Below are 10438 nucleotides of genomic sequence, written 5' to 3'. Positions count from 1 at the left end.
GAAGCAGACATAGCCGAGATTGAGGACGAAGACATGGAGGTCCTCAACGACGTCGGCAAAGAACCAGCTGAGAAAAGTGAAGAAGCCCTGAAGAAAGTTCTGGTCCGACAAGATGATGAGGAGCGCTTCTTCCTTCTCGGCTCAGGTTTAGCCGAAGAGGAAGAAAGAGAGATGGAAGCATTCTTGCGAGCAAACATAAAGGTGTTTTCTTGGACGCCATACGAGATGCCTAGCATTGACCCCGAGGTCATTTGCCATAGACTGAATGTAGATAGGTCAGCTAAACCTGTCATCCAACGAGCTAGAAGGCCGATCTTGATGCATGTTGAGGTAGTAGAAGAGGAAGTGGATAAATTGTTGAAGGCTAGAGCCATTCGAGAGGTAAACTACCCAACATGGTTATCAAACACAGTTGTTGTGAAGAAGAAAAATGGGAAGTGGAGGGTCTGCTTGGACTTCACTAGCCTGAATAAGGCCAGTCCCAAAGACAATTTCCCGCTCCCCAAAATTGATCAATTGGTAGGTGCCACTTTAGGACATGGAAGGATGAGCTTCCTAGACGCTTACAGGGGGTACCATCAGATAGCCATGTACCCTCCTGATAAGGAGAAGACTGCCATTATCACCCCAAAAGGGCTGTATTGCTACAGAGTGATGCCTTTTGGGTTGAAAAATGCAGGAGCAATTTACCAGAGATTGGTAACTAAGATGTTCAGATATCTAATAGGCAAAACAGTGGAGGTATACATTGATGACATGGTTGTAAAAACCAAAGAGTCTGAGGATCATCTGGTCGACCTAAAAGCAGTCCTTGATATCCTGAGGACATTTTGGCTCTGACTCAATGCGTCGAAATGCGCATTTGGAGTTGGGTCAGGAAAGTTCCTGGGATACTTGGTTACCAAAAGGGGCATTGAGGCGAGCCCAGATCAGATTAAGGCCATCTTGGACTTGAAGAGCCCAACATCGGCAAAACAAGTGCAGATGTTAACTGGAAGGGCCGCAGCCCTGAATAGGTTCATAAGCAGAAGTTCTGACAAATGCTAACCTTTTTTTAGTTTAGTGAAGAAGGCCACAGATTTCTTGTGGACAGAAGAATACGAAGTCACCTTGGCCGACTTGAAGAAATATTTAACCACAGCCCTAGTTCTCTCAAATCCTATACCAGGAAAGGAACTTTTCTTGTACTTGGCAGTTTCAGAGCATGCAGTGAGCTTAGTGGTAATTAGAGAAGAAAATAGGGAACAGATGATAGTTTACTATGTGAGTAAAACCCTAGGAGGCGTAGAGACCAGGTACTTGCCCCTGGAGAAATTGACACTAGCTTTAGTGATGGCGTCCAAGAAGTTGAATAAATACTTCCAAGCCCAAGATTGTGGTATTGACTGAGCATCCCTTGAAATCCCTGCTACAACAAGGAGATCTAACAGGCAGGGTAGCCAGGTAGGTAGTAGTATTAGGCCAATACGACTTGGAATTTAGGCCCAGAACAGCAATCAAAGGCTAGGTTCTGTCTGACTTCGTGGCCGAGTTCACACCTGGAGCTATCCCACGTCGGGCTCCGATGAGCTGCGGCTTAGGATGTCCAGGAGAACAAGAAGAGACCCAACTGGGAATGAAAAACCCCACAACAGAGCAAAAGAAAGAAGAAAAAATCAAGCCTTGTGATATCTACATCGGCGACTCCTTCCGCCTGTTTATTGATGGGAGTTCAAACCGACAGGGAGCGAGGGCAAGAGTAGTACTAGTATCTCCAGATGGACGAATGTTAGAGTAATCAATTTGTTTGGGGTTCAAAGCCTCCAACAATAAAGTAGAGTATGAAGCATTGATTACAAGATTGAAGCTGGTAGTAGCAATGGAAGCCAATGAGGTTGTGGTCTTTTATGACTCCCAGCTTATTGTGAACCAGGCAACAAGTGAGTATGCAGCTCGAGATGAAAGAATGATAGCCTACGTTAAGGAGGTTATTAAACTACTGGCCTTGTTTTAAGATTGCCGACTACAGTAGGTAAGCCAAGACGACAACAGCCATACCGATGCCTTGGCTAACCTGGCTAGTGCAATGAAATCAAGGGAGGCAAGGACAATAATGGTTGACTACTTGTCAGGTCCAAGTGTGAAACCACTAATCACAGAGTATGAAGCAATGTGCGTAGAAATGAGACCAAGTTGGATGAATGTAATAGTAGTGTTCCTTAGAGATGAGAAGCTACTAGAGGACATAAAAGAGGCGCACAAGACAAGACTAAAGTCGGTAAGGTTCAGTCTAACAACAGGGGGACATCTCTACAGAAGGTCTTTTACCAGTCCCCTTTTGAGATGTGTGCATCATTCACAAGTTGAAGACTTCTTGTATGAAATACACGAAGGAGTATGTGGAAGCCACGCTGGGGGCAGGTCACTTGCTCATAGGGCCATTACTCAGGGGTACTGGTGGCCCTACATACAGAAGGATACTGAAGCCTATGTCAGAAAGTGCGAGAAGTGTCAAAGGTTCGCATCTTTGATACATCAACCAGCAGCAAATTTAAATTCAGTGTCCAGTCCTTGGCCATTTGCCCAGTGGGGCATGGATCTAGTTGGGCAACTACCCCAAGCAACTGGACAGAGAAAATTTCTACTAGTAGCAATAGGCTACTTCACCAAGTGGGTAGAAGCAGAACCCCTTGCAAAGATTTGTGATGTTGATGTGAAGAACTTCATATGGAAAAACATCATTACCAGGTTTGGGATTCTAAGGGCAATAATAGCAGATAATGACACACAGTTTAACAGTAAGCTAATTAAGAGCTTCTGTGCCAAGTTCAAAATCAAGAACTACTACTCCACTCCAAGTTTCCCTCAAAGCAATGGTCAGGCAGAAGCATCCAACAAAACTATCTTGGATGGGATCAAGAAGAGGCTGCAAGCAGCAAAGGGAAAGTGGATAGATGAGTTGCTCAATGTACTCTGGGCATATCGGACTACGCCGAGAAGATCAACTAGGGAATCCCCCTTTGCCATGGCTTATGGCACCGAAGCAGTCATCCCACTGGAAGTCGGCATTCCAGGGATCAAAACCCAAGGAGTAGAGAATAGGACTAATGAGGCATTTTTGGCCCGAGACCTGGACCTATTGGAAGAAAGAAGGGAAAGAGCAACAATTCGGCTGGGGGCATACCAACAGCAGCTTGCTAGGGCTTATAATAAGAAGGTCAACCTACGAGAGTTTCAAGTTGGGGACCTCGTCCTGAGAAAGGTCGTCGACAATAAGAAGGATCCTAGAGAGGGCAAGCTTGGCCCAAATTGGGAGGGACCTTATAGAATCATTTCGGTCGCCGGCAATGGGACATATCGGCTTGAAGACAGTGAAGGCAAAGAGTTGCTAAGACCCTGGAATACTTGCAACTTGAAGTTTTTTTTATCATTAGATTTTTAGTTTTTTAATTAAACTTTTTTGTTATTAGCCGAAGTAATAATAAAATTTTTGCTCGATTTTTTTCAAACTTGTGTCCCTTCGCGATGTTTCTGATTGAAACATGACGAATAACTTAAACTTATTATATGGAAGAGTTGAATTATACTTGCATATAATAGAGTTAAACTAAGTTGGCAATGTTTCTGATTGAAACGTGACGAATAACTTAGACTTATTATATGGCAGAGTTGAACTACACTTGCATATAATAGAGTTGAACTAAGCTGGCGATATTTTTGATTGAAACATAACGAATAACTTAGACTTATTATATGGCAGAGTTGAATTATACTTGAATATAATAGAGTTGAACTAAGTCGGCGATGTTTCTGATTGAAACATGACGAATAACTTAGACTCATTATATGACAGAGATGAAATTATATTTGCATATAATGAAGTTGAACTAAATTAGATTAACCTAGATCTGCTATATCGGCAGAATCAAACTCAGATTGGAACTAAGTGCATTTGAGTAGGATTAACAGACGAACCAAGGTTAAGAACCTCGGCCAGTCTCTGTTCGAATCTAACCTTGACAACAAGATTGTAGTTACATGCTTAATGAGAACCTAAGTGAAACTTAAGTTCACATTATGGGACAGAGAGCTAGAGAATGATGAGTAAAAGTTTAAAGTACTTAGGGACTTGGCTTAACACTTGTTGAAATTTTTAAAAAAATTTACAAGTTGAAGATAAGCCGAGGTAATATTGCAAGAAGTACATATGTACTTGCCAAGATGACCAGGCTTGTCCACCTTGGGAAATATAGAAGACAGCAGTCTTGATAAGAAAGAGTAAAGTGGCAATTTTAAAACCAACACTTGTGAAAATACCTTTACAATGTTTTCAAGTGTTGTTTTCAAGGGTTAAACTAAGGCCGAGATAAACAATCAAGAAGTTATGTTCGAGGTATTATACTATGAAGAGGTTATACAGATAAAGATACACTTTGAAGACATGCAAAAATATTCTAAGTATGGAAGCAGTAAATCATGAAAACACTTGAAAGAAGAAATTATATTTGCATTCAAAAGAAAAAAAGGCACTTCGGCCTGCAGAAGGATTACTTGTTCTGATACAAAAAGGGCACATCGGCCAAATACAAAGCTAACATTGTTCAAAACAAAGTATTACAGCTAAGAAGAAAACAGATAAAGAATACAAGGAAAAGCAGAAATATCCTAAGTGTTATGATTGGCTTCATCGGCTGGTGGTGTTACAATCTTGTCAGCTTGTACCTCGGCATCAATCTCACGCAGTGTGTCGTCAAGGCTCTTATTGGCAGTTTTGACCTCGGCCACAGAGGTGGTCTTTTGGACCTCATCATCCTCATTCTGAGTCAAGTCCAGGACTTGCTCATTCAGAGTTGGGGACTTGGCCCCAGCAGAACCTGCAGCATTGGCTGCCGCCTTGGCCTCTTCATCATCTTCTTCTTTTTTGCCTTATTCCTCTCCAACCTTAGCCTCAGATTGGCTTGAAGTAGGAGGGAATGACATTGCAAGTTGGCCTTTGTTATAAAGGGGGGAATCCTTGGGGACTGTCACGACCCAAACCCGGCCCTATGGGTTTAGCACCGTAACCGGCCAGTAATCCGAGATTACCGAAGGCCTGCAGAACAGTAATACAGTAAAACAGAGTACAGGGCCTGGCGGAAGCCAATACAGTAAATAAATAATGTCCATTGAGCTGTGACAGTCTGTATGCCAAAAAGATTTTTCATACATTCATACATAAACAGTGCAGAACAGTATACACAATATTTACAACATTCAGACTAGGGACTCGCTCCCTACATAACAGTACAGGAAGCAATCAGTCTATACAGAACAGTAAGACAGTACAGAAGGGGGAATTGTAAAACACCCCTAAGCCTTAACACAATAGGCTCGGAACCTCACGGTGAGGCACAGTAGTTGGGTTGACAAAACAGGAGTAACCCTGACGCTCCTAGCTGCGGTTTGGTGCCTGTACACCTACATATATATATGAGCAGTGAGCTAAAGCCCAGTGAATAACATAATGCGTAAAGAGGTTGAGAATGAATGTCCTTACAGTATGAAAACAGTTCATTGAACAATACATCAGTCTTTCAGTCAGAACAGTTATTCAGTCATATGTGGTACATCCATTAGCATAGCAGTAAACAGTAGGTCATAAAGACCGAACAGTAATGATGGCCATCAGTCAGTAAACAGTAGTGGTTCCACGAGGGAACCGACAGAGAATTCTGTCACAGTAACAGTACACAGTAGGTGCTAAGGATGCCACAATACAGTTCAGAATATAGGACAAACATTCATTCAGTTAACAGTAATCAGTTCAGAAAACAGTACAGTTCAGAAAACAGTACAGTTCAGTTGTTCAGAAGATATTCATTTATGAACATATCTTTACACAATCGTTACTCACAGAGTTTGGGCTACAGTATGCTAGAGCGTGTCTCTCCAGTCGCCAACCCTACACAGTTAACAGATCGAACACACTAAGCTACACAGTTGGGGAAATGACATAACTTAATCCCTAATATGCCTCGGTGTGTTCTACATCTATATCCTCATCAAGATATCTTAAACTAGGCCTAATAATGCCTAGAATGGGATGAGGATGCAAAGATGTAATCAGAAAACAGTTTTAAGAATTTTCAGAAAACAGGGGTCACGCTCGAGCGTAGGTAACTCCGCTCGAGCGGACATGCAGACAAAGGTACCCGCTCGAGCGTCAAATACCCCGCTCGAGCGTACCGTAAAAGTACTGTAAAAGTACTAGATGGGTGAAATCTCCGCTCGACGCCCGCTCGAGCTTGAGACACATGACTCCGCTCGAGCGCCCAATCCTCCGCTCGAGCGGACTGTAAAACAGTGCAGAGATACTGGATGCTCGAATTCCACGCTCGAGCGCCTCTTTCTCCGCTCGAGCGGAAGTGCAGAATCTGGGAATTCCAGATTGCACCTCCAAGCTCAAAACCAAGCTAAAACGCATCAAAACCAATCCTCTTGGGCTCATTTTCTGGAAAACATTTATAAACACATAGAGTAACATGTTTCAAAGCTCAATTTGAGAAATCAAAGCCCAAGGGTGTTTAATTCAAACTCAATTCAAACCATTTTTCAAGAACATGAAGAACATGCAAACATGCATGAATTCAAATCATTTTGAAGCTCCAATTTGATGCTCTAAGGAGCCAATTGATCCAAAAACAAGTTGAAAACATGGACCATTACGACATTATGAACATGCATGCACCATTTTACCATGAATTCAACTCCAAACTCATTAATTCCAACATGCATGCAAGAATTAAACTCTATATCAACATGTATGCACCAAAACATGGCTTAGCTCTACAATTGGACATGAACCATGCAAGAATCAACTCAAGGACAAATCAAAAGGATGAAATTCATACCTAGGTTCCTTGAATGCAAGTCTAGAGGTTCAATCTAGTAAGAACTCCTTTCAATTCCTCAAATTCCAAGCAATTCCAAAAATGAATCAAGTTGAATCACTCTACTCCTCTTACTCTCTCTCTCTAGTCGGCAAAGCAAGGAGGATGGCTGAGCAAAATGTGTTTTGATTCAAGTGTAAGGCTCTCATATGTGTGAGATAGTGGATCACTAGGGTTAGTTTGGTAGATAAGGCCAACTATTGCAATTAATCAATAATTAATCTAATTTAGTCAAACCTAATCAGTTTTCAAATAATTATACCAAAAATCACATTAAATATGAGGGTCCTAAAACACTAATCAATTTCTAATTCGGCCGCCGATAAGGCCTTCAATTAGCAATTTAAACATATAAGCATGGACAGATAATCACACAGTCAAACAGATAGAATGCAATTTAACTAACATATACTCAATCAATTCGGTTTCCAATTTCAGTCAGTTAGTACAGTATTTCATTCAGTTCAATTATCAATCATGATCAGTTCAGTTATCAGTAATCAATGTTTAACGGTAATCAGTGGTGAGGGTTATTACAGGGACAACCAACTCCTTCAAAGCAGCCATCCAACCAAGGGTGTAACCCTTGTTGCATGCATGTTTGACTTGTTTCTTGTACTCCTCGTAGACGTCAGCTGCCCTCTCGGCATAGGCCTTCTCGTCCGCCGCTTTGATTTGTGGCCAAGGCACTTCGGAGCTTTGCTTAGGCTTCGGCAGTTTTTGCTTCGGTCTTTTTTATTTCAGCTTTGAGGACCTAAGCAATAGCCTCTGCAGCATTGGCCTTTTCTTCGGCTTCAACCTGGGCTTACTTAGCTGTCTTGGCCTGATCTATCGGGACTTTCATCTTGGCATCGGCTTTGTTTAGGGACTTAATCAAGCTAGCAGCCTCATTGGTCTTGTGGACCAGCTTCTTCTTTATTCCTTCTGCCTGCATCGCAAAGGAGTAGGCGTGCTGGATCGCCTAGAAGAAATGAAAAGAACAAAGTTAGTAAACTCTAAGTATGAAAAACAGAGAATGGAGAGTACCAAGTGTTAGGAGTTTACCAGTACAGAGTGCTGCACCATCAGAGCGAAATTTTCGTATTCACTGACCTCGGCCATACGGTTGAGATCATTGGGAAGGAGCAATGTAGTAGAGAGGGCAACGCCGACCTCAATGTCAGTAGCACTGTCACCGGCTCTGACTGACTTGTCCTCAATTGTGATTGATGGGGCCTAGGGGTCATCAGGTCTTTGTGGACCCGAGGTGGTTGCAGATTCAGATCTCGGCTTCTTTGACTGAATATTTTTAGAAGGATCGCCCTCGATAGGCCTCTTCTTGAGGGCAGAGGAACTTTTCTCGGCCTCGGTCAATTTCGAAATCGGCAAGGTATCCTCAGAATTGATCTGAGTCACCGTTGCCTTTGCTTGGGCTTTCATCAACCTCTTTGGCTTGGCCTTTGGCTGGGACTGTGATGGGGAAGATTGGACTGTCACGACGCCCGGGATGTCGGCCAAAAGGTCTTCGACTACGGCCTTGTTACGCCCCATCTCGTTGGCGGTGGCGGTGACTGTAACATTGGTGCCAAAGTGAATTGCCGGTAGTGTAGTGGGTGGGTTGGCTAGATTGAAAGCTGACGCCCCAGAACTTTCGTGTTTTCGGCTACGAGTTCTACTAGCAGGAGTGTTAGCAGAAACTCGGTGACGGCGTCGACACTGCGCTGGAGGAATCAGTTGGGGAGCAGATGTTGAAGGCTGCTCTGTTAGGTTAGAGATTGAGACTTGATCTGGCCGAGGTGATGAAGTGGTAGGAGGAGTTGTAGTAGAAAGAGGGGACTTGCTCTTCTTGAGGGCGCCGGGCAAAGTGGATTTATAGGTTGGGATGTAGTTCAGCAGCAAAGGAGCTTTGCGCTGATTAATAGGCAAGTTCAACAGCTTCCTGAAATCCTTGCTGGGGTAGAAGGTTTTACGGAAGTCTTTCGGTGGCTGAGGAAAAACTGCAAGTAAAAAACAGACATTAGAACATATAAAAGGAACAAAGTAATAAAGACTTGAAAGCAGGTAAGGTGACACTTGGCTCTTACCATTACCTTCTTTAAAAATTGTTCGGCTCAAAGGGTAGAGGTGGAGGTCATCATCTAATTGGAACTCCTAGTTGTCCGAGACGATGAAATAATCATCTCCAGCACCTTTGTTGGAGTCTGGGAGGTCGGCAATGAATTTGTATTACGTGGATCTCGGCTTAAGGTAATAGATGTAGCCTTTTTCTGACTTCAGGCCACACATGGTGTAACAGTATTGGATGTCAGCTAGGGTTATCCTAGCGTTTTCTCGGCCAGCTAGGGCAATTATGCCGTTAATGACTCTGTAAGAGTTAATGGCTAGCTGTATTGGGTTAAGTTTGTAGTAATGAAGGACTTGGCGAAAAAGGATATCGAGAGGGAACGTAAGTCCGCACTCTATAAAGGTGACTACTAGGAAGGACATGAAGTTGTCGTTGGGCATGATGGAGTCCTCCTCCCCTGCCAACCTAAGGTTTACATCGACAGGGATAGAGAACTCTCTCTTAAAGTGATCGAGCTTTTTTGGGGTGTCCACCCTCCACCTAAACATACCCATGATGTTGGCTAAAGGGGAAGGATGCAAGATTTTAGAAGGAAGAGGTTTGTGTGGGTTTAAAGGACCTCGGCTAAATCCTAGAGAGCACTGGAATGAAGGCTTCTAGGGATCTAAGGCGATTTTGGTTCGGTTTTCCTAAGGGATAGGGTTCTAAATCAAATCCCAAGCCTAGGCCTACAGAAACAAGAAATGAAGGCAAGAATCTGGAAATAAAGCAAGAAAAAAAACGATGATTCAGACTCAAGAAAATCAATAGAAATTCAAGAATATCATACGAAGTATGTGCAGATGTGCAAAGCCAAGAACAGTAGCAAGATAGCAAGTGTGTGAGCAAAATGTATATAAATATACCCAGAAATGGATTGGACAGGGGCAAAATCATAAGCAAAATGAAAACACAGATAAAGATTTAAGAACATGAGTAGATTCACAATTGCAGCATACAAGCGTAAAATTTTGAAGTAAATTGAAGACTGAAAAGGGGGAAAAATAGTGACTTACCGAAGAGAATGACGCCGGTATGAGGTACGCCGGGGTTAAACGGTGGCAGTGAATGGAATGGAATGGAACGGAACGGTGAGTGCTTCGTCGGAGGGAATGAACGAAGCAAGTTGCAGAGCTTGAGAAATAGGACGATGGCGGTTTGCAAGCAAGAAACTTTAGAGAGAGAAAACGAAGATGCAAAGATGAAAAGACGGAGAGAGAGTGAGGTGTTTTTGATTAAACACGAAAAGGCGGCAAAATCATAATTAGTGTGCCTAGGGCGACGCGTCTGTCAGGCAGCCCGCGCAGAAGTAACGCGACCTGATGGCGCGTGTCAGGTACGGATCAATAAGGAAAAGACGCGTGGCAAAAACGGTTGAGAAACCGTGCATGACAGCTCATGCGCAAATAAAACTCTTGGAGTTCTTGATTTAATGAAGCGAAGACAT

Source organism: Camellia sinensis, chromosome 5 (assembly GCF_055761805.1).
Source record: "Camellia sinensis isolate YWXY chromosome 5, ASM5576180v1, whole genome shotgun sequence".
NCBI lineage: Eukaryota > Viridiplantae > Streptophyta > Magnoliopsida > Ericales > Theaceae > Camellia > Camellia sinensis.
Note: the sequence above shows the minus strand (reverse complement) of the source record.